A 16,238-nucleotide genomic window follows, 5' to 3' on the forward strand; every position below is an offset into this window, starting at 1 on the left:
CAGGCGAGCTGCTGAGGTGGCTGCTGTGAGATCAGATCAGCTTAACCCACCACAGTATTTTCTGGTGCCACATGTGTGCTCTGGAGGAATTTGAGAAAAGGGCAGTAACCAAGAGAGGTAATCAGCAAATCTTGATCTGAATATTACCAGAACGCAGAATATTTGTGAGAACTGTTTTGTAGTTGTAATGTGGTGTAGGGACAAAGGATGTGGCATGCATGTGTTGTCCACCAGCATCGGTGCAGTCATGATATCGGTTCAAATTTGGTGGACAGTACTCTTTTTCAATGTATGTGAGGTTTGTGTAGACTGTGTGGTGAATGCATATTTTAAAAATAATTTTTAAATATGTTCTTCACAGAGCTGAGGGGGGGATGTCTGGGGGGACAGATGACCCAGTGCAGGCAGAATAGAAGTAATCTGAAGGAAGCTGCAGCCTCTGGGGGACCCGCACTGGAGCAGCTCTGGAGGAGTTGCAACCCATGGGAAAGGCCCTTATTGAAGAAGTTCATGAAGGATTATATCCCATGGGAGGGACCCCACAATGGAGCAGGGGAAGGGCATGAGGAGGAAGGAGTAGCAGGCCTGAAGCATTATGAACCCCATTCCCCTCCCCCTGCCCCACTCAAGGGTGCAGGGGCCAGAGGAACAGGAGTCAGGAGAATCTGAGCCTGGAAAGAAGTGGGAGTGGTGAGGTATGTTTACTTTTGGTTTTGTTTCTCACTATCCTTATTCTTCAGTTTTAATCTCTTTTGCCTGTGACAGTAATTGGTAAGAGGTCTCCCTCAGCCTACCCATCAGCTTTTAATCTTATACTGTTCCCTTGTCCTGCTGAGGAGCAGAAGCAACAAAGTGGCTGGGTGGGCACCTGACAGCCAGCCAAGGTCAGCCTACTGCGTACTGAACAATGAAAGGGTAGTTTCTTATCAATATCCCTATTCTCGGTAAAGTCTGTGCAGTTAAAAATAAAGTCAATAAGCTACACAAACTGAAGGGCAACTTTTAAAAAGCAGTGAGTAAGAAAAAGATACTGAGAAAACCAAATGGAGGATAATTGGTTGAAATTGCTTTCTGGTAAGTGCAATTTTTGGGAATATCATGGTGAATTTCTTGTGTGTAAGCCGAACATAAGGATTGGAAGGTGCAAGTGTAGATACCGTGATTTTCTGCTGCCTTCCTCTGTGTGGCACTTGTGAAATCATTTTTTGATGATGATGTCTACTTCTGGTGTTTATTCAAGAGAAAAATAAGACATTTGCATTACTTTCTGTAGGAAAGTGTGGAACAAATTTCTTAAAGTACAGACATCTGTAACAAGCAGAAATTTCACAGTACACACTCGCTGTAGGCTTATATAAGACAAAGTCAGACTAATATTGATGAATTCCTTTTTAACAGAGTAGCTAGCCATAGAAATAGCTTTCCTAGTGAAGCATTGAATTTTATAAAATCTGCAGTCTTTAAAATAAAGGGTAGATCATTTTTCTAAAATGTGTCTAGCTCAGAAGTTGCAGAGTGGATACATCACTTACCAGTTTAAAGTCTACAATTTCTACAAGCAGGTGAAGCTATGATGATTCCTTATAGACTTGAAATCTGTGTTAATTCTTAAGAGGCATATTAAATGTGAGTGATAGGTTGGAAAAGTAGTTGCCAAGAACAACAGGGAAACTTAGGCACAAATTTAGTGAAGTGCTTGTAAAACTGAAAAAAGGCAAATACAGACCTGTCTTATAAACACAAAGGTTGACATCCAAAAAAATGTGTGGATTCAGTGCAAGGCTAATGATTTCATTTTAATGCATCTTACTATGGGTGTTATCTTGTAAGACAAACTGGAAAGATTTTGGAGAAAATCAACAATTCTATAGGACAGAGTTTCTTTTTTATTGTGGTATTTGTATTTAATTGTGTACATTTCATGTCTGAATTGTGACATTTCAGTCAATGGGTACAAAATGGCAAAGAAAGCAAAGAAAACATGGTGCAGGATGCTCACCTTTCTGTATACTTACCCCCAAAAAAACTGGTTTAAAAGTAGGATCACTAGCACCTCATCACATCCAGATTTTTGATGCTTTCAATTTTCATGATTCAAGTTATATTTTCTGGAGAAAAAGCTCTAGAATAGGGTGACGCCAGGTGTTTATCACAAACCATATTGCATATGTTGTCGCAGATCATTTGTTATGACTATAGCCAAGTACCTCCATTCAGGCTGAAAATTTCACTGATTTTTTTGAGGTGTTTAGAGAATGCTTGAAGACGAAGAAGAAATTGGTCATAAATTTATCCAGCTTGGAACAACTAGCATAGCATTTCTCCCTGAACTTTTCAACAACAAGAAGCTGACTTTTATGCAACTGCTGACAGCAGAAAGAGAAACCAGCAAAAATAAGTTGTCTACCATTAAACATGGAGCAAACTTACAATTAAGAAAATGAGTGTAAGAACTGTTATGGCTGACATCATGCAAATGTTTGGGTTTTTTGCTTTCCAGTCTGTGTATTCTATCAGAGTAGCCATATGCTTTTATTATATTAACAATAATGCTTTGCTCCAGAAAATAAGCGTGATTAATGATTGAATTGCCATTGTTCTGTATTTTACCACGTGGTTCTTGCTATGCTTCAATTTAAATGCAGGTTTTATTGCCAACAGCTTTGTTTTACATCCATTCAAGATTTCTTTTAAACAGTAGGAATAGCAAGGAAAAATGCCAAAGGAAGGCGAAACTTTTCACATAGGATCTGTGCACACAAGAGCTGCACATCTCTAGTCTGTCAGAGGGCTGACCAAGTTGATCAGTACAGTTCCCTTTTCTTTTAAGGACAGTGTGTCTTGTGGAAAAGCAATGTCTGAAGTTTGACATCCTGCTATGCACTTCCTCATCTGACAAATAGAAATTAGGGTTTTTCCCAGTTCATATGAGGGTTGTTCAGATTTGGGAGTCATGCACAGTGAAAGTTATTTGGCATGAAGTCCATTTTCCATTCTGGTTTGATTCTTCCCCCTGGCTTTAGCAGCCTATCTGGTCTAGCCAACCATGTTCTCTCCTTTTCTGGATGGCATTCACAGGCAGCTCATTTTTGAGCTCCACACTGGAACAGAGTTTTCCTGGAGTAGTTCTTCTTTCTCAGAATTGAGGATGACAGCTCAAATGTTCTTAGACCCTTTGCTAAATGGATTTTGGATGGTCTCTTAAGACAAGGAAGAGCTGGATACTGATCAGGATGTCTTGCTGTACTAAAGACGCATTGGTGCAGCAATCTTAACCTTTTTTCATTTTCTCTTTGACTGCAGGAAAAAGCAATGTATTAAACCACAGCAATGTGGATTCAAATACAGGCACAGTTTGGAATAATTTTATTATAAGTATCCTTTGATTCTTTCTCTTCTTCTGGGGTCCACCAATTAATTTACTCACTGACTAACTAACTAGATAACTAACTAACTAACTAACTCACTCTCAACTAAACTGGCACTAAACATCCATCTCTGCATCTCTTAGAATCTAGGAATTTTAACAAGTGGAACTGATGCTTTCCTTGTGCAATAGATGGAGTGGCAGCCACTGACAGGTTCCAATATTATATCCTGCTTCTAAAGGATGTTTAGAAGTATCAGCTGATTTCTACTATCTTTTACTCTTCAAAAAAAGTTAGAAATCTCTTCCACATGCGATTACCCTGATAGTTGGGTGTTGACTATATGTGAGTCATTGAGGGAAAGTATATCACTACTTGTGAAATTTTAGAAGATACATCAGGGTTCTCATTGTGTGGTTTTATGAAATTATGATGCATCCAATTGGTTTGCTTCAAGTTATCTATTATCTGGTTCCTATTTTGCATGAGGATAAAGAGTTCTTTCCAAGTACAAACCCAGACCATTTATTATAGCAAATAATTCATCTCTATCCACAAAAACAAAAAGCTATTTCACTAGAAATGTTGTAAAACAGATCATGCAGTTGATTTAGGAAAACTGAGATTTGCTCATAGCAAAATATGACTAGCTAGTAAGAGGGCATTTCTTTTCAGTAGCATAGATAATGAAATTTCTTTCTGGCTCATACTTGTAGATTGAAACAAATAGGTACAAAGTCCTCAAGGCAGGATGTTTTTCACCTTTAGAAATATGTCTCCCGTCATATTTTAAAATTAAATTTATTTTCTATATATAGAGAAAACAAATTGCAGATCCAGTGATAAACTGGCTTTTTCTGCATTTGAGGGAGTTTCTATAGTCCCTTGTTACTAGACAGAATGAGACACTAAATCTTATGTAATTTTTTTCTTCTTATTTGGCTGGCAGTCCTGTACACTTTCAGCAGCTACATGGCTATGCTTCACTGTGCCTTTTGTCTCCACAAGTTGCACATTTCCAAAGCTTAGAAGTCTGATTCAAAGAAACTATGAAAATGCACAGGCAGCAGAAATGACAACCTACAATATCTTCTGTGGTTCACGATGGATGGGAGCCATGACTTCTGACTCCTCTTATTTTGTGTGGGTGGTCACTTGACAAGTTATCTGCAGGGATATTACTAATACACTGATACTTTTATTTGAAGTCCAAGCCTATCAGTTAGAATGAAATCATGCTGAAGAAAAAACACATTTTACGAGGACAGTGAAAACTTTCTTTGGAATGAAACTTAGCCTCATGAAATCCACAGCTCTGGCAAATGTCTCCAAGTGGATGACCTATTCATCACCAGCAGTTTCTGTAGTTAGTTGAGGAAAACTATCAACAAAACACCTCATTCCCATGAGCATTAGAACATCCCTGCTGCCAAAAATAGTCTCATTTTTATGACTGCATAACTTGCCAGCATCTAAATATGACTATTAGCCACAACACTGTGGAGAAAAAATGCTTTGATTTTGTGAGCTGAGTACTCACAGATCCCCGTTACACAACAGTCCTAATAAGAAATCCAGGTCTCATGCGGCCTGGATTTCTAGGAAGAACTGCATGTATGCTAGCTACAGAGGTGTTTTACTTCATGCAAAAGCCACCAAAACTTCTTGTTCCAGTCTACACATGGTAGAGTTTTTCTGAAAGAGCTAAATATATCCTTCCATTGTAAATAAAATCAGGCATTAATAAAAGATTTCAATATCTGCTTTTCTCACCCTGTTTCTTTGATTTCTAATTTTTTTTACTGGAAATAACTGGGGAAAATGTGATATTTTCAAGGACATTTCAGTACTAAAAAAGCATCTTTCTACCACACAGAATTTCTAAGCAGCTATCAACTTCAGTTTGTCAACTTCATAAAATTATTACAAAATCCCAAACCCTCCTTGAAACCTGCACATAAACCATTCTTTTTGTCCTGCAGTTTTCTGAGTGAAAGCAGCTTTGCCCGCATTGCCCTGTATGTGAATTAAGTCTGAATTAAGAGTTCCAAATTATGATGTTGAACTTCTTGAGAAGAGCTCCAGCTGATATCCCTGCTGGATGCTTTTTCATGTTCCATTCTGTGTGGGAGCAGCATCATGTATCACGCTGTCTAACCCATTCATAATTGATTACCTCAAGACTCTGTCCATAAAGCTGAAATATTATGCACAACACTGTATTGAATGGGTTGGATGCACACTTATGACTACACTTTAAAATAAAATGGGTAGAGGCTCTGCCCAGAATATAGTACTTTATACTGCCATAATGAAGAAAACATAATAGAGTGTCACAGAAAACTCTCAGGCTTTTCTGTCACTGAGAAGAATGATTTTCATGATGATTGACTAATCTATCTATCTCTGTACTAATCCATATTTCCGTCTTCATTAATCTATTTCACAAGAGATATGCAGTGTTTCTCCAGATGTGCTGCACATTGGAATCTGTACTCTTTTCAGCAAAGCTTTTGACCCAAAGCACTTTAACAGTGAAGGACTCACAATAAATCAAAATCTACATTTGCTTACAAATCTGTTAATCTCAGATGGTATTTTACTATTTTGTTTTGAATTTGTGAGCAAAATTTTGACTGAAAGGCTAAAAATTAACCTGAATCTCATTCTGCCTTGGGAGTGACATGATGTTATTATCCTACAGACCAGGCAATTGTTACTATTATTACAATGATCAGATTTACGGCTGTGCTATTTCAGTCCCAGTGTAGTCATATACTGGTAGAAATTTGAATCAGTAGATTAATGACTCTTGCCTTTACAAAGACAATTTCTGTCCTGACCAGCCACAGCCTAACTAAAGAAGAAAGTGGAATCACTTATGAACCTAAGTATGAAAGTGCTAAGCCAGCTTCCTTCAGAGAAAGTGTGAGCGGATATTTATGTCTCAGAGTGACCTCAGCTTAAGATACAAGCAACCTCAGCAGTACCTGAGATCCCAGTCTATGAAAAATCTATGCTTTAGCTAAATCTGATGAAAGTGACTGTTTTTGGTGGAAAGGGAAAGTCAAGGGATTCTCTACTGCTGGTGGAGCTGGCTGAGTCTAATACTGACTGCAGGAGACCTAGGACTTTATCACTGCTAATCCAATATAACTTTCCTTCACTTGAGTGCACCTGGAACTCTTTATGCCTTCTTTAAAAGAAACTCAATATAAAAATAGAATACTAATTATTAACTAGGAAAAGAATACTCACTCTGCTATTTTGACTGTCTTCAAAGTAACAATGAAAAATTTATTATTATTATTATTGGAGTATTAGGATAAGGGCGGCAACATATTCAGACTTTATGCAGAAAATGACAGGTAGAAGAGAGATGAACTAAACAAAATCACACAAGAAATCTCAGTCAAAGTTAGGCTTAGAACTAGTACTCCCTGACACACAGCTCTGTACTTGGACCTTAAGAAGTTCTCTCCTGTCAGCTACTTGCTGCATATGCAGAACAGGTTTCAAGCTTACATTGTTTACCTGTTCTGACATTCTTGATGCTCAGCTGTTTGGATATTTTTGCACCTTATGTCACAGCTCCACATGTGCCTTCCCTGTGCAGCACCTGCTGCCGGACAACCTCATTGTCCCAAAGCACACTCGTGCTATATATAACTTCACATCATCAGGAAATGTCAACATGGATTTCAGTTTTCTACTTTGAAAGCAAAAATCTCCAATTGTTTTTATCCACCTTAAAAAAACTATTAGGAGAAAAAGATAGCTAAGCCCTTCAATTAAACTAGGAAACTGCCTGCTCCTTCTGTTAGTTCAAAAAAGCTATAAAAAAGCAAACCTACCTTAAACACATTTCCCAAGGGTTGCAGGGCTAGTCAGCTCTGCACTAGGCATGTGAAATTGTATCAGTATCCATCATCTCTTAATCCCACAAAATACATTTTAAAGTAAGGACGCATTTCTTTCTTTGTCTTTATAAGGAAAGTTTCAGCTTTGTTTTCTACTTTCCAGTGACCATGATCTGATCTTTGTTTCTAAATCTGTCACAAACTTCATTTGTGTCCTTTCTAGTTTTTTTATGCCCTACAAAATAGAGATCAAACATCCTACTTCATGGGATCTTTGTGTAAGTACAGATTTAAACAAAAAATAAATTGAAAATAAAAAGCATGCATCATGGGTCTCACAGTACTGGGAAGGGGCTAAAATGCTCCAAATTATTCTTGCATTCTCATAGGCTTAAAGATATTGGAGAATCAGTGTTATCATAACATCAGCAAAGAGGGAAGTCCTGTGTATGCTGTGCACAACTTGTGCTCTGCCTGTTGTTTGAGCATCAGTAACAACCCCACCCATTCCCAATTGCTGACAGCATCCTGCCTCCTGTAGATTGGTACCTGCCCCTTTCCAGGAGTAGTGTGGTGGCTGGGAAGAAGGTGTATCCCATGGAAATTGTATAGTTCTATCTGCACAAGAAAAATCCTCCTACTTGCTCATTTGGAGGTTTTTACAAGGTTACCAAGCATTACTCATGACAAAGATGACAATCTCTCAGGTTTTGTAACAAACCTACCTCACTGGAATCAATTCCCAAATCTGTAATCTGTTTTTATTATTATCTTATTCTTCTTATTTTTTAAATTTTTAATGTATTTTTATGAAAAGAGATGAAAAGTTAAAGGTGGAGAAATTTCAAGTTACACAACCACCTACAAATATACTCTTCCCTCCCATGAAATATACTGTCTTGGGAAGGGATTTTTTTTTACAACTCAAATAATTGTTTTTAATAGCACCTATCAATGAGTGGAACTATCTCCTCCATGTATAAAGGAAGCACTTGCCAGTAGAGATGAATTCTTTCTAATGCTCTTGATGATGCAGCTATATTAGTTCAAGGCTAGACTGTCAACATAAATTAGGAGCCAGAGTACTGTAAATCAAAAAGACACTGTCACAAACTTCACAGTTTGGCACAATTATGTGACATGTGAGTCAGGATGTGTAGTACATGAAAGATTCAAAAATCAAAATCTTCATTCCTAATGGTTGCACAGGGTCATGTCTTCAAAGATTTAAGCTTTTTGACACGCATTAAAGTAAACAGACGTTTAAAGCTTATATCTTCTGTCCCACATTCAAGACTTTCCACACTGTAGCATGATTTTCCTCATACAGAGAATGAAACATCATATTTTCCCCTTAAAACCTGAAGACAACAAAATGAGGGCTTAATCCCTTTAGTTTATGATGCACTACCTTACATCCTTAGCATGATATACACAAAAAAAAAAAAAAAAAAAGATGAAGACAGGCATTATTTTCTCGGTTTTGGAGTGGTTTACTTATTATTTTATCTTTCAAGAAAGGCAAGTAAAGAGGAATAAAAGTGAGCATCACAGTTAACTTCTCATTTTGTTACTGTTCCATTTTTCTCCCCATTTAAACAATTGTAATAAATCTAAGTTTAGGGAGATGCAGACTGGGGCAACAGTGATGCTACTCCACAGGTTGCTTCTTTCCAAAAGGCCAACTGTAAGAGTATTCATGATCTCTGAGCTTGGCTCTTGTTCTATTTGCTTTAAGGAATTATATCCACATCTCACTAAAGATCAGTATTCATTTGTCCTTTGTTAATAAAACATTGTCTTGAGGGAACAGTAGGTATCTCTCACTGAGTATGCTTATCTATACCACTGCCTGTCAGTCCCTTGCCTGAAGCAAACCCCAGTTTTCTTCATTTCTAGTCACAGTCTTAAAATCTGTTACACCACATGCTGAATTTCTGAAAAAATTTGGCCTGGGCAGCACTCAAAACTTCATACATGTCTGTAAATGTGCTAGGAGTCAAATCTCAGATCTGACTTTGGACACATTTGCAGTCTTTAAAGAAATGATTTGCCATAGCTAAGTAACGATATACTGTTAAATAAAATTAGCTATTCAGTCTTATGACTATGAGGATGAAAGGTCAACAGCACACTCAATCCCACTTCAAGACAGGGAAACTTCCCGAGTTCAGCAGATTTAAAAACTAAAGGAGTGGCAAATTATTTTATTCACTTTGAAGACAGGATAAGGCTCTAATTTTTCCCTCACAATTTTTTCCAGAGATTATTAATGTGCCTTAATAAGAATGTGCTTTATGAATTTATAACATACTGTGAAAATTCATGTACACATAAGATAGGCTTTTTATTGATATAGGGGATTTGAGAACTGCTCCTTCTAGGCCAAAATTTAGATTATCCAGTCATACATCTCTCACTTGGTGTAATGCTACATGATTGAGCAGATAATTTCATTGCTAATGAATGAGAGATGTCCATTCTCTACCCCACTCCAGCAGTCCATTTCTTTCCTGACTGCACAGCACCTCCTCCCTCCTGCATCTATGCTTGTGCTCATTTTGTCTTGTCATGAATCAGTTTGATTCACAACTTTAAAAAAATAATTGGAATAACAGGTGAAGCAGTTTTCTGGGCTAATGAAATGATCTGTCCATGAAGGTCTGATGAATATGGAAGTGGGCAGGAGTGAGAGTAGGAAGATTGAAAGAATCTCCTCCTCCTCCCCTTCACCAGATTGCTAGATTTGTTCAGTTGCTTGTTCAGCACACCCCACAACAGGTGCTTCAGCTAAGATGGGTTTGAAGTGTTGCAGAGAATCACAGTTACATCCCTGTGCCCTTTACACAGCCAATACAAAGAGTTGCAGGATGAGTACACAGTCAGAGTGTGTTCTGGACCAGACTCCTTCTGACCTGTGCAGTGCTGGCACAAGTGTTTTCTGTCCAGCACAGCAGTACCGGCTCAGCTTCTCTGCATTCAAACTCCAATTAAGAAAACAAATGTAGATAATTCAACAGTGATTTTTGTGTGCGTGTGTGAGGCTGCTTCTGTGAATTCCAGATACTCCAACAAACTGATGAGTCCTGAAGGTTGCTGATTCTGTAAGAGGTAAAAGACAGATATGGAAGGATACAAAATGTAATCCCTGAAAACAGAAGAAAAAGGCTGTGTAATGAAGCTTAAGAATTCTGATTTAGTTTTTAATGTTTGTTATAAAGTCATGATTTATTGCCACCAGTGTTTCTTATATGGCTGTATGGCCATATATCTGTACTCCATGTGTTGTTTAATTTTCAGCCACCTGACAACTGTAAATGATGTAAAACCCTTAAGAGGCTGGATACTTTTGCAATTGTTTATTTCTTCATAATGTAGTTTTCATAGAGAATACTGAATATTTCTGAAGCTGAAAGCAAAATTCCATATTTCTTTCTTTGGTGGCAGTGCGGGTTTAAGCAATTTCTGCTCTCAGCCCTTCCTCCCTGTCTCCACACCACCACATCCATTGTGCCAGCACAGCTGCTTGTGCAGCTTGTAGTGAAAATGGGAACCATCTGATAAATCCTGGGGCAGCAGAAAGGAATCAAAATCAAAAGGAAGCTTATAATAGCATGTGAATTAAGATGTGCAAGAGACTAACCTTGCATTGTGACATCTGTGAGGTCTATGGAGGCCTTGTTAAGTTGACCCTAAAGGATCTGAAGTCTAGGGAAACTTTTAGAGTCTCTTATGAAATTTCAAAATATGTCTAAAGAACTCTCTTATTTACTTAATTCAAAACCTCTTTCTAGTGACCTTACTTTTTAGCTGTTTGCTGCTTTGAAGATTCTTTATGGAGCAATATTAAACTTACTCAAAAATAAACCTTCCTGAGGAGTTAAGACAGACCCTTAAGTGTCAATTGTTCCATCTCCCTTTTGCTCTTCTCAGAAAGTAAGATCAATTGTAGATACATATATATATGTTTATGTATACATATAGGTAAAGGGAATGTGTGCATAAAATATTTGCAACATTTTTGAAAGTTAGATTATTTTTTTGTGTCAGTTAAGCAGTTTGTCTGGTTTTGCTGCCTACAGGAGAGCAGAACATTCATGACAGCTTTCTTATATACAATATACGTATAATTAAACACAGTTTTATTCAAAATAGTTTATACTTGAACAAAGCTGAACGTTTAATTTCTGCAGTGACCCATAGACACTGATGTCTCACCCGTCTGTTGGGCAGTTTCTCCAGAGTGCCTCAGCTCCTTCCTTTTTTGATAACAAGGGGTTCTGTCACACTTAAGTCTCACATCAATAGTTGCCCATTTAAAGGCATATAATTTTGGAGCACTTCACTGTACAGATGCTCTGCATATGGGAGGCTGGGTATCTGGTTTCCATTCCAGGGACCAGGCAGTAAAAGCCATATCATTTAGGTGCTTTGAGATTTTGGCTAATTTCAAGTCTGTGAATAACGGTTGGAACTATTCATATCCTTGATGCTAGGCAAATGCCCAAGAGATTTACTAAAACGTTAAATCACAGTAACACAGTGGTTTCCAAGTCAGAGCTTTTAGTTACAAACTCATTTTTCTTCACCTCAGATTCTCATACACTGAGTTTTCTGTGCTTTTAAGTAATTATTTTTCTTCGTAAACCTTAAATACATGGCAAAATTTCACTGCTATTTTACCCTGATAGTTTTGTCTTCAGATCAGACAGCTAATATGAAGTAATTTTGGAAGGCTGCATTTCCTTAACATCTTTCCCCAGAATATCTCAAAATGTGTTATGAAAAATAATTAAACTCTTCAGTATGTCAAAAACACTTGAATACTTGAAGAGAAATTATGGCACAGCTCAAGTCTTTCTTCCCAGCCCAGCATTCTTCTGTCCTGACTCATTCCTCCTCTCTCCTTCTTCTCCTATGCTAACAAAACTTCAACTACCTTTGATTCATACCTCTGTTTAACAGCTGTATCTTACTGCAGACTATTTCATCTAAAGGCTTGATTACACCATACTTCACCAGCCATCAAAATCTGTTTTGCTTCTGAAGTCCTTTTTTCCCCTCCTTACCCCTTTATCTTTTTGATCAACTACTACCTGTTCTGTTTACACTTTGTCATTTATTGAATGAGTCTTATTTCCTCAGTATCTTTTTCCTTCCTCTTTTAATGTGTTCTATTTTAGTTCCACCCACTTTCATCAATCTTTTGACATGTTTCTTAATTCTTTATTTTCAGGATTGCAAACCTGACTCTTTCTTTGTATGTGTTTCCTTTTTGCTTGAATCAAAAAACTGAAAATCTACTAGACTTGCTTTGAAGGAAATTTCTTTTGCCTTTTCACACCATTCTTCTTTCAACTTCTTTCAGTTTAGAGAATATCTCACATCTTTGAATTTCTAGTGTTGGAAAACATTCCTTTTTTTTCACCTGTTGAGTTTGGGTTGGACATGAAAGATTCAGAGGGCATCATAAAACAAGAAAATGACATCAGACTGAATAAAAAGGGAGAATGTCTACATCTGGTTTTTCACTGAATGTATTCTTTCACACCCTAATTTAAAGACTATGACACAGGAGGTCTCAGTGTCATTCTGTGTACTTTGCTAGATAAAAATCACTAAAGGCATATACTGCTGCTGATTTCAGACAAGGTTGTCTTGGTTAGTCTCTTTCACTCAGTTGTCAGTAATGATGAATACAGTATACATATGTCAGTATAAATGGAAGACACGGTGGTTTTGTCAGAGCTAGTGAGAAATACTTTCCACCTTCCTTACCAAAGGGTTAACGAGATGCCCAAGGCATGTTTACCAGCTGTACTACTCTAAAAACAGTACCAGATATCTCAGTAGCTGCTTTCCTCAGAAGCAATGTTGCAGGCCAGAGTCACTCCTTCAGCTGCTGCCTCTTCTCAGTGTTCCTTGCTACCTCCCCAACACCTTTCATCTACCTCCTGGCAACATTAATCATTTACTGATGATGGCAGTGTGAAGCACTGAAGTTATTAATTTAATTGTCAGTGTTAGTAGTAATAGTAGAGTCAGAGATTCTCTTATTCCATTGATTTGTCTACTAATTACTTTGCTAATTTAAGAAATAAAAATAGCAAGTAATAAGATATTTTAAAATAATAATAAAAAAGCATGTTAGAAAGTATTGTTTAAAAATATTGATTCAAGAACCTACTGCCTGCTCTCAGGACCCAAAAGTGTACTACTTGGCAATGGGATACTCACAGCTTGGTTTGGCTTTTGATAGCATTAAAAATTTGGGGATTTTGAAAAAAAAAAAAAAAAATATGCATGAAAGCTGCTGAAGGAACAGCTTATTAAAGTTCTGAGCTTTAGCAACATCATGATCATTCAGCAGTCTTGTCTTGACAGAGAATAAAAATACATTATTCTGCCCTTTTCAAAACTCTTGAGCCGTCTATTTCACCACCAGACATGACATACGAGCACCATCAAGTGGCAAGGCAGGTAAATTACAGCTGGTATTTGGACTTCCTCCTTTTTCCTCAAACCACAGAATCTAACTAGGCATTTAGATGCTGATAATAAATGTCCTGCATTTTTTAAAAATTCGCATAACCGTCTTTCTGCTAACTTCTCAAAAATGTGGTAGAAGTATAAAGCTTTTTTAAAATACTCTGCATGTCACCTGAACAGGGCACTTGAGTGTTCCATGCTGGTTAATACAGGCAAGTATTTTCAGAGTATCTAAAATTCTTTTGTAAACACATCCTTTTTTTTTCCTCTGCCACAGCAGTCACAATCATAACTGATTCCTCCCGAGTGTGACAAGACCATTGTTCCCCTTGTGGCAGAATAAGGATTCATCAACTAACCTGCATCTGCTGCTTCCTGAGAACAGGGTTACAATTGTTCAACCCTTTTCCCCCCCTCTTTTTCATGCTTTCATATTTTTCTTTTTTTTTCTCCCTATTCTCATTCTTTTCTTCACTGCGTGGTACTCTGTAAGGTATCAATAAAATTTTGATCCATCAAAAAAGACTAAGACCAGGCATCAAGACTCTGTGTCTATCCTGCACTTCAGTGAATTTCGGGAACCTCCAGCGATGAGTATTGAGGTAATTATGTGGCCTTCATTTGTGCCATATTAATGGTGACTGATTCTTTTAAATTTCTGTAGCAAAATCAGATCCCAAAAAAAAATATTGGTTAGAGGATCTTGGTCTTAGGCCATTTCCTAAGAACAAAATTGTATAAGACTCAATTAGGATTTTCTTTACTTTTAAGCATGACTGACTTTTGCAATGATCTCTTCCTTAAACCAGCCCACTCACCCCCCAGATTAACTGTAGCTATAACTGACATGACACACAGACATTCTGGCTTTTAAGTAGATAAATACGAAAATTCTCTCCTCTGCCCTCTTCTTTTACTACTTTGCTCCCAAAGCTGAAGTACCAAAGCAGTGTAAAATTCCCTTGGCTTTACCAGCAAATGTACATTCAGTTTCTTTCTTTGCTTCAGTCGTTCTTTCATTAATATGTAAGAACCTGGATGTCACACTGTTTAGTAATTACTTTTAGATTTTTTAAATCTTCACATCTGACAGTATGTGAGTTTTTGACCAGTACTGCTTCTTTAGGCTGGACAGATTGTGCCTTTTTAAGAGACCATCATGCTAAAACACAGCTAAAGAACTTCTGCACTTGAGCATGTTCAATCATAGTTATTATCAAATTGTGAACTGAACATCTGACAGAAGACAGGACATACATTCTGGGCTTTCTCGAGCCTGAAACATTTCATGAAGCTGAGGTGATGTGCTAACTGGAGTTAATAGGAAGCAATCAATTGAGAACTAGTGGTTTAAATGAGTGGAAAATCTTAATACTCATTAAAAGTGTTGAAGTAAAGAGCAAAAGGGCAGACATATATTCCCAGCAGAATAATCTTCAGCAGTCAGCCAAAGCAGCATTAGTCCCCTTTGTGATGCATTAAACAGAAGTAGCTATTGCACTTTAATAGTATGATCTTGGTCACATTCATTTTAAGAGCTCTTCTGTAACAGCAAACATTTGACCATGACTCTACATTGAAAACTAGGGTTTATAAAAGTAAAAGCGTGTGTCAGTACAGGTAACTCATCTGTGAGAACAGAATTCTGCACTCTGTGGACTGGGCACAGAGGGATGCATGGCAACTACCCTGAACAGTCATTTCAGAAGCCTGATGTGGTATGATGATGGAAATTTGCTGTTGCTCCGCCACAACAGGAACATTTTGTACATGCTTGCTCTGTCTCTAATGGTGAGTCATTACACATGTGCTAATTTTGCCAATACATCAGTTATAAAAGAACAAGCTGCTTAAATGATGCCAACTCTACCCCATATGTTCCAATATGTGCATTTTAGAGGACTTTTGTAAATGCTTTTTTAGATGCACAATTTCTATCACATGTAAAATAAGCCTGATAATTAAATATAGCTTTTTGTCAACTAATGCTACTTGTTCAACTTTCTGATGATTGGAAACTATTTCAAAAACTCTCAGGTTAAAAGTGGAAAATTATCTGAGATTATTCTCCTGTGACAAACAGTTATCCATATGGAATTTTATCAAGCTGCTTCTTTCCATTTATTTGTCATAGCTTTTCCATACTGACATGCTCAAAACTGTCATCTTGAGACACAGAGCTTCAGAGACTTGCATTTACCTCAAATAAATTAATCTAGCTCTTTCATGTTGGGACAATGTAAGGTCTTTGCTTATTAGAGGTAAAAAAGTCAGAATTTATGCCTAATTGCAAAACACTTTAAGGTAAGGAGTAGATAATGTATTGGCTTCCAGAGTATCCTGCCAGTTTACAATGCTACATCACCCCCTGTATTCACAGTAAAAAGCCCTGTCGAAAAGTTTATTATAACTGATTTTTTGTTTTCAAGTTCTTTTAGCATCTCTATTCATCTAGCAAATGTCATTCTATCAGGTAGTCCAGATGAGGAAAAAACAGGCTGTATTAGGATATCACAGAGAA

The sequence above is a fragment of the Anomalospiza imberbis genome, chromosome 5 (genome assembly GCF_031753505.1).
Source record: "Anomalospiza imberbis isolate Cuckoo-Finch-1a 21T00152 chromosome 5, ASM3175350v1, whole genome shotgun sequence".
Taxonomy (NCBI): domain Eukaryota; kingdom Metazoa; phylum Chordata; class Aves; order Passeriformes; family Viduidae; genus Anomalospiza; species Anomalospiza imberbis.